A 13,976-nucleotide genomic window follows, 5' to 3' on the forward strand; every position below is an offset into this window, starting at 1 on the left:
AATTACGAGCCCACTGGCACACAAAAATTTAATGATGATTTAATTACCACTATTGAGAGTGTTCTCACAGATCAAGTGGGCAGGAATAGGAAACAAAGACCCTCCACTATAAATAACAATAAAAACCAATGTAAATACTATAATGATCCACAGCTGCGCAATCTAACACATGCAGCTAGGAGGATTGGTAAAGCATACCGTGAATGTAGAACCCCAGACCTGCTCAGAACGTTCCAAGCTGCACTAACAAATGCAAGGAATAGAAAGGAAGAACTTAGGCAACAGGAATGGGAACAGTTTTTTAGTGGATTAAATAGGTCCACCCCTTTGAGTTTGGCTTGGAAAGGTATAAATAAAATAACCAGGAAAAAGACTGGCAATGTTGCTCATCCCTTTCCTCTTGAAAAAGCAAATGACCTCATAAATGACTGGTCCAAAACATCCAGGCATGAAAGCCTTCCATCTCATATTAGAAAAAATTTAGAGAGTACTTCTGAAGAAATGTTGAAACTGATTAATTTTATGAGCCAAAATATTGATGAGAGTGATTGCCTCTTTACCGAGTATGAATTAGATAATGCATTAACCAAAGGTCGATCAACTGCTCCTGGAGAGGATGGTATAACCTATGATATTCTCAGAACTCTAAGGCACGTGCCTGATAACCCTTTGTTGGCACTGTATAATCTCAGTTACATTGAGGGCGTTCTTCCTACTTCCTGGACTAATAGTCTCATTGTGCCTATCCCTAAGCCCCAACAGCCTGATACATTTAGGCCGATCTCCTTAACTAGTTGTCTTTGCAAAACTTTTGAAAGAATGATGCTTAACAGACTGTACTACAGAATCAGACATCAACTTTCCCCCTACCTCTATGGGTTCATGAAAGGTAAAAGTGTGCAGAACTGTATTTCCACCTTTCTCACTGCACACACCTCTACTAGTTTTACCACTTTTCTTGATCTAAAATCTGCATTTGATATTGCAAACAGAACCGTTATACTACATGAACTAGCCAAAATGAATATTGGTGGTAGCTTACTCTGCTGGATAATAGGTTACCTGTCAAATAGAGTATCCTCTGTCCTTTACCAAGGCTTCAGAAGTGATTCTAAAGAAATGTCTTTAGGTACACCGCAGGGAGGAGTTCTTAGTCCCATGCTATTTAATATTCTGATTAATGCTCTCCTAAATGCTCTACCTGCCTCACCTAAACATATAGCTATAAGCTATGCTGATGATATCATGATCCATACAACAGGGCATAAGAAGATGAATACCATTCTTAATGAAGTTCAAGCAATTTGTAATCGACTAGGCCTCATAATATCTTCCTCTAAAACAAAGATATTAACAAGCAAACGACATCCCCCACCCATCTATTTGCAGGGTGAAATCATTAGCTACGTTAAAACTTACAGATATCTTGGTGTAGATGTACCCTTTAACAAATCCACTATACCACAACTAAACAAGAAATGTAAAGCTAGGCTAAATGCTCTCAAAGCTGTTGCTGCCTACAATCCCAACTATGGTGCTAATGTGAGAATCGTGAGAATGATGTACATAGCCTATGTTAGGTCCTTAATTGATTATGCTGCTCCCATGTTGATATTAGCTAGAGAAAGTTCCCTCCGACCCTTGGAGTTAATGCAAAATGAAGCTCTCAGGACTATTCTTGGCTGTCCCATATCTACAAAAGTTCTTAACATGAGGAAGGAGCTTGGTATTTCTAGTATCAGTGATAGGATTGTTGAAATTAACACTGTACTCGATATTAGAATGTTGAGAAACGAACCAGATACTGTCACAGTGAATCTTACCAAGTGTCTAGAGGTAAATACACACAGATCTAAATGGATTGTGAAAACGTGCAATTGCATTAAGTTTTATAACCTGCATGAACTGTATCACTGTAGGCAACAAGAGCATTTCACCCCTCCATGGAAGATGTGTTCATTTAATATCACATACCTATAAGTCCCTCCCAAGAAGCTCATTGCTAGTAATCCCTTCCTTAAATCTCTTGTTAGAGCAACTGCTCAAGAAGAAATTTTTCGCCTAGCTGGTAGTAATAAGTTTCTGCTCTTGTTGCCACCTCCCTAGTTAAGAACGGTAATAAATTTGTTGAGTTAGGCATAAGAATTAACAACTGGGCGTCTACACTGCAAACTGAATTGTTTGCAATCCTAATGGCGCTAAAGCTAACCTATGACACTGAGCTTGACTCTATCATCATTACTGATTCTATGTCATCATTGAAGGCTCTTGGCTCATATAATGACTCCAACAACATGCTCATTTGGGGAAGCCAGGTATAGATACTCAAAAATTAGGGACAAAGGAATTAATGTACAATTGCTATGGATCCCATCACACATTGGATTACTCCTTCATGATAAAGTTGATATGTTAGCCAAGAAGAGTATCCAGAAGGAGAACGTAGAATATAACTTTGGTATAACTGTGTCTAGCATTAGGAATAATATTAGGAGAGAAGTAAATAATGAAGATGATTGTTATAGGAATGCAGTTAGAAGCCTGAGTAGATCTATAACCCACTATGATAACATGAACGTAGACAAGTATGTTTATGGAGCAACTTGCAATGTGAACAGACTGACTGATGTTGTAGTGGCCAGGCTTAGGCTTGGTTACAAGTACTTCTGGCAGTTTGGGAGAGACACAGATGATGATCAAACTAAATGTAAATTATGTGATCAGGCATATGGTCACTCTCTTGAACACTATGTGCTTAATTGTCCACTTATTGAGGAATACAGAGACAGACAGTATAATAACCTATGTGACATGTCAAGATATCTTATTAATGAAAATAAGATACCAGATATACTAAGCAAATTTCCTAAATTTGTTTGTAACAGATAAGTGAACTATAGATATGTAGATATAAATCCATATGTATTCCTGTTAACCCTTTGGGGCCTAGTTCCTAGGCCTTTTGTGTATCCACATGCTCTCGCGCTACCGTCCACATTATTATTATTACAATCAAGGGGGAAGCGCTAAACCCGGAGGATTATACAGCGCCTGGGGGGGGGGGGATGTGGAAGGCATTCAGGCTTAATTTGGGGAACTGGAGCACAGATCCAATTCCCTAAATCAAGAGCCCCTCACCAACATCAAGGAACCTTCCTTGAGGGGCTACCGTCCACAGGATGGATATGGGGTGCACAATAAACTAGCCACTTCGGTGGCAAAATCTAAAATCATCGTTTGCTTTCTCGTATAACAGCAATGACACCCTCTGCAAGATGTTATGGTGTTATGCTTGTGGTCTTGTTGGGAGATGGGTGAGGTGTTTTAGTGAAGTCTGTGACTGCTGGGGGAAGTGTTTTGGCTGCTGTTTACCTGGAGAGGGTTTCTGGGGTCAACGCCCCCGCTGCTCAGAGACCAAGCCTCATGGTGGATCAGGGTCTGATCAACCAGGCTGTTACTGCTGGCCGTACGCATTATAAAAAAAGAAGCGCTAAACCACAAGGGCCTGGCTGTAAGCAAACTGACGTACAAACCACAGCCCGGTTGGTCAGGCATTGTACTGCAGGTCCGGTACTGTAGAAGAGAGAATTCTATTGGGCAAAACGTCTCTTTAACGCAACGGTTCTTTGCCGAGTGACTTACCAGCATGTTTCGGCTCAAAACAATTCGTTTGGAATAATTTAAGCAAAAATATCGAATATAGAGACTTATAAATTAATAGAAATAGCGTTCATGTATGAACGTATTACAAATAGCGTTCACATAGAAGTGAGTCATTGACTTACGTATAGTAAGTCGTCTAAATTGTTCGTAATCACACGTTCTTAGGCGGAGTCTGCATGGCTGTGACGGCAGGAAAACGGAATTTGTCTTCATTGACGGAGGAGGATATTACACTGTACTTCGTTTAAAAAGGTATTTCTCTCTCATCCCTTCCTTCACTCCTCCCACTTCTATCCCACTCCCTCCCCTCCTTTCCCACTCCTTCCTCTCCTCTTCCACTCCCCTCCAGTACTTCCACTTTTCTCCCATTCCCTCTCGTACTTCCCCTTATCTCCCACTCAATCCTCTCCTCCCACTCCCTTTTCCCCCCTGCCCCACCCAACACTCCCCTCCCTCACCTCTCAGAATAAACGATTTACTTAATTTATGTAATTAAAAGGTAACGACCGTGAAGCTCCGCTTCTTTGATCTATTTTTGTATTTTTTTGTTTATTTTTGTATTATTATTATTATTACAATCAAGGGGGGAAGCGCTAAACCCGGAGGATTATACAGCGCCTGGGGGGGGGGATGTGGAAGGCATTCAGGCTTAATTTGGGGAACTGGAGCACAGATCCAATTCCCTAAATCAAGAGCCCCTCACCAACATCAAGGAACCTTCCTTGAGGGGTTTATTTTTGTAATTATATTAATTATTCTCTACTATTATTATTATTATTATTATTATTATTTTATCACACTGGCCGATTCCCACCAAGGCAGGGTGGCCCGAAATTATTCTCTACTATTATTATTATTATTATTATAATCAAAAAGAAGCGCTAAGCCACAAGGGCTATACAGCGCTGCTAATTATTCTCTAGCTTATTGGTTAACAGCCACTCGTACACACACACACACACACACACACACACACACACACACACACACACACACACACACACACACACACCTACCTCCGTCAGTCCAATTGATGAGATAATCTTATTATCTCTATAAATTCGTAATTGTGTCCCAGCAGAGCTTCCAGCTGTCACTTTGACGCCAGTTGATGAATCGCAAGTCCGGCCGCGCCACCAGATTCCCACGCCCACTGTTAATGGTAGGGAACCATCCCAGGCCCACACTGTTAATGGTAGGGAACCATCCCAGGTCCACACTGTTAATGGTAGGGAACCATCCCAGGCCCACACTGTTAATGGTAGGGAACTACCCCACGCCTACATATTAATATAGATTTATCTCACTCCCACATGTTAGTGGTATGTTAGTATCCCACACCTACATTGTTAATGGTATAGAACTATCCAAAGCCCACACATTCCTAATGGTATGGAACTACCCCACTCCCACACTGTCAATAGTATGGAATAATACTATTCACATAAGGGAGGACCACGGAAGTATACCTACAGGGATGTCAGGAAGCATTTTTTCAGCCTCAAGAGTAGTCGGGAAGTGGAATGAGGTCGATGAAGTGGAGGCAGGCTCCATACATAGTTTCAAGAGCAGGTACGATAGCGCCCACGAGAATAGGAGTGGATCTGGCAAGCGGCAAGTTGAAGGGAGAAGTCAGGAGCAGAGACTCGATCCCTTGCAACCACAAATACATCAGTACAAGAAGGCGAGTCTATACACTCAAGCTAGCACATCACAGGAAAAAAACCTGAATGTGCGTGCCTCTGGCACACATTCCCACTGGCACCAGCGTGCCTGGAATCCCCGCAACTCAGGGAGGTTGGAATATTCCCATTCCTAGTGCTCTGGAAAGCTCAGTTGGTGAGGATTTAGGAACATAGGTAGTATGTGTGTGTGTGAGAGAGAGAGAGAGAGAGAGGAGGGGGGGAAAGAGTCCAAAGATATTTCAGTCAAATTCGATGTAAATCCTAGTGCTGTTACCTGGAAATGCTGACAGCACTAATGTTGTCAACGCCAGGAAGTATGCAGGTGTGCTGTCAACGCCAGGAAGTATGCAGGTGTGCTGTCAACGCCAGGAAGTTTGCAGGTGTGCTGTCAACGCCAGGAAGTATGCAGGTGTGCTGTCAACGCCAGGAAGTATGCAGGTGTGCTGTCAACGCCAGGAAGTTTGCAGGTGTGCTGTCAACGCCAGGAAGTATGCAGGTGTGCTGTCAACGCCAGGAAGTATGCAGGTGTGCTGTCAACGCCAGGAAGTATGCAGGTGTGCTGTCAACGCCAGGAAGTATGCAGGTGTGCTGTCAACGCCAGGAAGTATGCAGGTGTGCTGTCAACGCCAGGAAGTATGCAGGTGTGCTGTCAACGCCAGGAAGTATGCAGGTGTGCTGTCAACGCCAGGAAGTATGCAGGTGTGCTGTCAACGCCAGGAAGTATGCAGGTGTGCTGTCAACACCAGGAAGTATGCAGGTGTGCTGTCAACGCCATGAAGTATGCAGGTGTGCTGTCAACGCCAGGAAGTATGCAGGTGTGCTGTCAACGCCAGGAAGTATGTAGGTGTGCTGTCAACGCCAGGAAGTTTGCAGGTGTGCTGTCAACGCCAGGAAGTTTGCAGGTGTGCTGTCAACGCCAGGAAGTATGCAGGTGTGCTGTCAACGCCAGGAAGTATGCAGGTGTGCTGTCAACGCCAGGAAGTATGCAGGTGTGCTGTCAACGCCAGGAAGTATGCAGGTGTGCTGTCAACGCCAGGAAGTATGCAGGTGTGCTGTCAACGCCATGAAGTATGCAGGTGTGCTGTCAACGCCAGGAAGTATGCAGGTGTGCTGTCAACGCCAGGAAGTATGCAGGTGTGCTGTCAACGCCAGTAAGCATGAACTTGTGTTCTTTTTACCCAATATATTGTCGGAAATTTTACCAGTATTACCAGCAAGTATTCAACACCAGTGCTACCAACACCCGCAGGTATTCAACACCAGTGCTGACAACACCAGCAAGCACAAAAACAGTGCTACGAACAATTATTTGTATCAGTTTACAGGGAGTGCTAAAATCATCAATGGTCACAGCTGCTGGACAATGGGACGTAATCATATTCTATGTAAGGGAGGTCAGCTCCAATTCCATGGGTCAAGCGCCCGTCAGTCCCTTTCCCTTGAGGGGTGGGGGAAGGAGGGTAGCAGTCAGTGGTTGTGCTTCATGGATGACTATGTACATAATTTACCGCCCTCAAGAGGCAGATTGAAATATTTATTATTTACATGTAATATGTTTACCCCAGGCAAATGTAAGTGTAGGGAGTGATTATTATAATCAAAAAAGAAGCGCTGAACCACAGGGGTCATACAGCTGGGGAAGAGAAAGTGTGTGAGTAACGGAGAAGACCAGAAACTCGTTATTAGTTTTTTGGTTGACCACCCAAGTTATGAAGTACATTAGAAAATTAATATTCCCAAGAGTAGTCTACTAGTACATCCATGGGGAAAGCACTAAACCCATATGGGTAATACAGTGCCTGGGAGGTTCACTATTATAATCAAAAAGTGCTAGACCCACAAGAGTCATACAGTGCTCCAGGGTAGGGTGTGCATGCTTGGTTATAGAATAAGGGTGGAGTGTAAAACAAGAGGTAGGGTTAGTAAAGGCAGTGATGAATGCTAAAGGAAGTATAATCAGAGTTTGTGTGATAAATCTGTTGGTCAAAAAGTCAAAGAGAGACGGATGTGCTAGATGCAAAACCGGGAGAGCATAGTCTCCCAAAATTGGCATCAATGTTGGGAGACTACACTCAATGTTTTAAGAAGACCAGGAACCTAAACTTGGTTTGATAGTATACAATTTATGAATCAAATCAGTCCTATATTGTTAACGTTGCAAAGGTTGGTAGAGATTTCAGCAAAATAGTCTGGGAATGGAATATCCCTACATGAAACACACAGATCAAGTACAGCTAATCACAGCCGAGTCTCCCTGCTCATTGCCCTGAACATCTCTATGACCAGGGACCCAGCAGAAAACTATTTCTCTGTTTCTGCTAGATGCGGCGCAACCAAAGTTGGATACAAAGAACTAGGGGACGAGGCAAATTAAATTTTTTGATAGCCTACAAAGCATTAAAGGAGTCTGCAACTACTACAAAGGTTGAGTGCGCTTGGGAGGAATGAGAAGCATTCAAGGTTGATCCAATGGAAGGTTTCCAGACCTACAGGTGATAACTGGTGTTATATTCACAAGACAGCGCTAAATTTATATGGGTGCAGCACAAAGCAGCATTATTATTAGTAGTAGGTATTATATACAGAGGTAGGTAGTTGTGGCCTTTTAAGAATATGTACTCTGTTAGAAAAAAAAATAAATACACGCAGCATACACAAAAAAAAAAAATCAACTTAAGGTTGTTAAAAATCACTCGGAGAAAAAAATAAATAAATGCTAGCATACCAAGTTATAATAACCAGCATCAGTCCAGAATCACATTAACTTACTGCTGTGGGAAGACTTAGGCTAAAAGTTCCCAATTGTAGGAAGAAGTACAATGCCTAGGGAAAGGGAGTCATACAGCACATGGGAAGGAATGAAGTTGAATTCAAGGAAAAGAAGGATAAGCCCAGCTCCTTGGATCACAACCCACTTAAGGAGCTAAACCAGCAAGTCATACAGTAGCTCGGAAATGGGGGCAGATGAAATTATACATGTATTCATAAGAGCTAAAGATTAAGAGGCAATTAGGTTTGATCAAGAAAAGGGGAGTGTAGCTTCACTTCTTTGGATCAAGCAACGTAAGCATCAAATAGCAAATGAAGCACTAAACCCAAAAGGGTCATACATGATTGAGGGAAGGGACTTGCTAAGGTTAGCAAGGAGTGAGGGGCAGTCTGTGCATGCTTGAACACACACACACTATGCTATGATTCAACCCTTGAAACTACAACTAGGCAAGTACACACCCCTCAAAGAAGGTTCCTTGATGTTGGTGAGGGGCTCTTGATTTAGGGAATTGGATCTGTGCTCTAGTTCCCCGAATTAAGCCTGAATGCCTTCCACATCCCCCCCCCCAGGCGCTGTATAATCCTCCGGGTTTAGCGCTTCCCCCTTGATTATAATTTATTATTATTATTATAATCAAGGGGGAAGCGCTAAACCCGGAGGATTATACAGCGCCTGGGGGGGAATGTGGAAGGCATTCAGGCTTAATTCGGGGAACTGGAGCACAGATCCAATTCCCTAAATCAAGAGCCCCTCACCAACATCAAGGAACCTTCCTTGAGGGGTTGATTATAATAATAATAATAGGCAAGTACACACACACACACACAATGGGATAGGAAAGAGGCCAAGAGTATTATTATTAAGGGGAAAAGAGCTAAACCCACATTATTATAATCAAAAAGAAGCACTAAGCCACAAGGGCTATACAGTGCTGCAGGGTAGGAAAGGAAGCGAGGGTATTGGGCGGCAGAAGGGGGGCAAGGGGAGATCAGTAGGTTACAGAAAACAGCGGGGCAGGGGATAGTGCAGGGTAGAGGCTAGCAAGAGATCGAGGTAGAAAGGGCTGAAGGTATCATCAGAGTTTGTGAAGTAAGTCGGTTGTTGTCAAAAAGTCAATGAGAGAGTCCGGGTGAAAGGTGGGTCCATCAGCGAGAATGGAACGTAAAGAGAGCAGCGGAGTGAAGACGACGTTGGAGGTAAATTCTGCGTGCTCATTGATAAAGTGGGCAGTCTAACAGAATGTGGCTGACCGATAATGGAACCTGACAATTCTCTCAGAGAGGAGCAGGGCGCCTCTCCATGAGATATCCATGAGTAAGAAGAGTATGGCCAATGCGGAGACGCGAGAGAGTAGTCTCCCAACCTCGGCACTGGTGACAAGAAGACGCCCAGTAACCTATACTCGGTTTAATAAATTGAAGTTTGTTACCGAGCAGAGCAGACCAACACTGTTGCCAACGGGTGTGAAGGTGGGTAGCTATTGCAGCAAAATGGTCCGTAAATGGAACACCTCTTTATGAAACTGGTAGGTCATGTACTGCTGACCGTGCAGCAGTATCTGCCTGTTCATTGCCCTGTACGTCAACATGATCAGGGACCCAACAAAAAACTATCTTTATGCTTGGAAGAGATGCAGCTTAGCCAAAGTTGGATACAGAGGACTAAGGGGTGAGGTGTAGCAAATTTCTGTATAACCTGTAAAGCACTAAAGGAGTCAGACAACCACAAATGATGACACAGGCATAGATGCAATACGGATAAGTGCTGCAAGAATGGCATAAGATTCAGCAGTAAAGATACTAGCCAAAGATAGTAAATGCCCTCGTACGATGCTGTCCGGAAACACTGCTGTGAATCCTACGCCGTCAGAAGACTTAGAGCCATCTGTGCACACTGCAATGGCATGAGAATGAGAGTGGAAGTGGTCAAGAAAAAAAAGAGTGGGAAGCTACCGTAGACAGTTGGGCTTTCGAGCAAGGGAGCAAGAAAGAACAGACTCGAACAGCTGGAACTTCCCAGGGGGGTAGGGAAAAGTGAGATGCTACATGAACATAGAGAGGTGGAAATTGAAGAGAAGACAAGAGCGAATGTAGGCAAAGAGAGAAGGGACGGAGCAAACAGGGGCAGTGAACAAATAAAGAATGTCTACTAATATCGGTGACCATTTTATAAATGGAAGGATTGCGGAGATCATGAGAGCGTACATAGTAGCGAAGGCAACGGCATCACGGCGATCTGATAAAGATGGAACATTTGCTTCTGCATAGAGGCTCTCGACAGGGGAAGAGCGAAAAGCACCAAGGCATAAACGTAATCCTTGGTGATGAATAGGGTTGAGGCTAGATAGAGTAGCAGGAGAGGCAGCTGAATAGATCTGGTCACCATAGTCAAGTTTCGATAAAATGAGGGTGGAATGTAGGCGAAGGACAGTTCCATGATCAGCTCCCCATGAAAGATGAGCAAGGGTTTTAAGAAGGTTCAGCCGGCTGTGACAAGTTGTCTTCAGAAAGGTAATGTGAGGTTTCCAGGATAACCTACGGTCAAAGAGGAGGCCTAGAAACCTGACTATCACGTTCAGGGATACGGGAGCCATAGAGGTATAAAGGATGATCGGAGATGACAGAGCGTCTAGTGAAAGTAATTTGGCGAGTTTTGGTACTGGAAAATTTAAACCCATGTGTGGTGGCCCAATTGGAAACACGGTCGACCACATGCTGGAGAGAAACTGTAATGAGGTGACAGTCAGCGCCTGCATAGGCAATAGCGAAGTCATCAACATAGAGTGATGACCAAATATTGGATGGAAGACTAGAGGCCAAATCATTTATAGCAAGGAGAAAAAGTGTTGTGCTCAGAACACTTCCCTGGGGGACACCTTCAGCTTGGATAAAGTCCGGGGAAAGCACATTATTAACCCAAACACAGAAATGTCTGTCAGTTAAAAAGTTCTTAAGGAAGGATGGTAGATTGCCTCGAAGGCCTAAGGAGTGGGCTTGGGCCAAAATATTATACCTCCAAGTTGTGTCATATGCCTTCTCAAGGTCAAAAAATATGGCAATAACTGAGTGGTTATTTGCAAAGGCATTATGAACATACGTATCCAAGCGTAGTAAGGGGTCTATGGTAGAACTGCCCAAAACCATATTGACGAGTGGAGAGACTGTTGTGTCTCTAAATACCACACTAAACGTCTATTTACCAGGCGTTCCATCACTTTGCAAACTGCACTGGTAAGAGCAATGGGACGAAAGTGGGAGGCTTCATGTCCCATAGTACCCGGTTTGCAGAGAGGGAGAACAATGGCAGATTTCCACAGCTGTGGAAGAATTTCTTGTGACCAAATAAGATTGAAAAGGCATAATAGGACTGCAAGGGCTGACTGATGTAAATGTTGTAGCATACGAATATGAATGTCGTCGGGCCCAGCTGCCAATGATCGGCAGGCTGAGTGTTGCCTCCAGTTCCTGAAGTGTATTATTATTATTATAATCAAAAAGAAGCGCTAAGCCACAAGGGCTATACAGCGCTGCACGGTAGGGAAGGAAGCGAGGGTATTGGATGGCAGAAGGGAGGAGGGATGATCAGTAGGTTACAGAAAACAGTGGGGCAGGGGATAGCACGGGGGTAGAGGGTAGCAAGAGATTCAAGTAGAAAGGGCTGAAGGTATCAGAATTTGTGAAGTCAGTCAGTTGTTGTCAAAAAGTCAATGAGAGAGTCTGGATGAAAGGTGGGTCCATCAGCGAGAAGGGAAGGTAAAGAGAGAGCAGCAGAGCGAAGACGACGACCGAGGTAAATTCTGCATGCTCGTTGATAAAGTGGGCAGTCCAACAGAATGTGGCTGACTGATAATGGGACTTGGCAATTCTCACAGAGAGGAGCAGGGCGCCTCTCCACGAGATATCCATGAGTAAGACGAGTATGGCCAATGCTAAGACGGGAGAGAGTAGTCTCCCAACCTCGACACTGGTGATAAGAAGACGGCCAGTAACCTATACTCGGTTTAATAGATTGAAGTTTGTTGCTGAGCATAGTAGACCAACGTTGTTGCCAACGGGTGTGAAGTTGGGAAGATATTGCAGCAAAATAGTCCGTAAATGGAATACCTCTACATGAAACTGGTAGGTCATGTACTGCTGACCGCGCAGCAGTGTCTGCCTGTTCATTGCCCTGTACGTCAACATGACCAGGGACCCAACAAAAAACAATATCTTTATGCTTGGTAAAGAGGCGGCGTAGCCAAAGTTGGATACGGAGGACTAAGGGGTGAGGTGTATCAAATTTCTGTATAGCCTGTAAAGCACTAAGGGAGTCTGAGACAACCACAAATGATGACACAGGCATAGATGCAATACGGATAAGTGCTGTAAGGATGGCATACAATTCAGCAGTAAAAATACTAGCCAAAGATAGTAAATGCCCTTGTACGACGCTGTCCGGAAACACTGCTGCGAATCCTATGCCATCAGAAGACTTAGAGCCATCTGTGTACACAGCAATGGCATGAGAATGAGAGTGAAAGTGGTCAAGAAAAAGAGAGCGGGAAGCGACCATAGACAGTTGGGCTTTCGAGCAAGGGAGAGAGAAAGAACAGACTAACAGCTGGAACTTCCCAGGGGGGTAGGGAAAAGTAAGATGCTACATGTACATAGAAAGGTGGTAATTGAAGAGAAGACGAGCGAATGAAGGTGAAGAGAAGGGACGGAGTAAACAGGGGCGGCGAACAAATAAAGAATGTCTACTAATATCAGTGACCATTCTATAAATGGAAGGATTGCGGAGATCGTGAGAGCGTACATAGTAGCGAAGGCAATGGGCATCACGGCGATCGGATAAGGATGGAACGTTCGCTTCTGCATAGAGGCTCTCGACAGGGGAAGAGCGAAAAGCACCAAGGCATAAACGTAATCCTTGGTGATGAATGGGGTTAAGGCTAGAGAGAGTAGCAGGAGATGCCGCTGAATAGATCTGGTCACCATAATCAAGTTTCGATAAAATAAGGGTGGAATGTAGGCGAAGGAGGGTTCGACGATCAGCTCCCCATGAAAGATGAGCAAGGGTTTTAAGAAGGTTCAGCCGGCTGTGACAAGTTGCCTTCAGAGAGGTAATGTGAGGTTTCCAGGATAACCTACGATCAAAGAGGAGGCCCAGAAACTTGACTATCATGTTCAGGGATACGGGAGCCATAGAGGTACAAAGGATGATCGGAGATGACAGAGCGTCTAGTGAAAGTAATTTGGTGGGTTTTAGTGCTGGAAAATTTAAACCCACGTGTGGTGGCCCAATTGGAAACACGGTCGACTGCATGCTGGAGAGAAACTGTAATAAGGTGACAGTCAGCGCCTGCACAGGCAATAGCGAAGTCATCAACATAGAGTGATGACCAAATATTTGATGGAAGACTAGAGGCCAAATCATTAATAGCAAGGAGAAAAAGTGTTGTGCTCAGAACACATCCCTGGGGGACACCTTCAGCTTGGATAAAGTCCGGGGAGAGCACATTATTAACCCGAACACGGAAATGCCTGTCAGTTAAAAAGTTCTTAAGGAAGGATGGTAGATTGCCTCGAAGGCCTAAGGAGTGGGCTTGGGCTAAAATATTATACCTCCAAGTTGTGCCATATGCCTTCTCAAGGTCAAAAAATATGGCAATAACTGAGTGGTTATTCGCAAAGGCATTATGAACATACGTATCCAAGCGTAGTAAGGGGTCTATGGTAGAACGTCCCTTACGAAAGCCATATTGACGAGTGGAGAGACTGTTGTGTGTCTCTAAATACCACACTAAATGTCTATTTACTAGGCGTTCCATCACTTTGCAAACTGCACTGGTAAGAGCAATGGGACGATAGTGGGAG

Source organism: Cherax quadricarinatus, chromosome 1 (genome assembly GCF_038502225.1).
Source record: "Cherax quadricarinatus isolate ZL_2023a chromosome 1, ASM3850222v1, whole genome shotgun sequence".
In the NCBI taxonomy this organism is placed as follows: Eukaryota; Metazoa; Arthropoda; class Malacostraca; order Decapoda; family Parastacidae; genus Cherax; species Cherax quadricarinatus.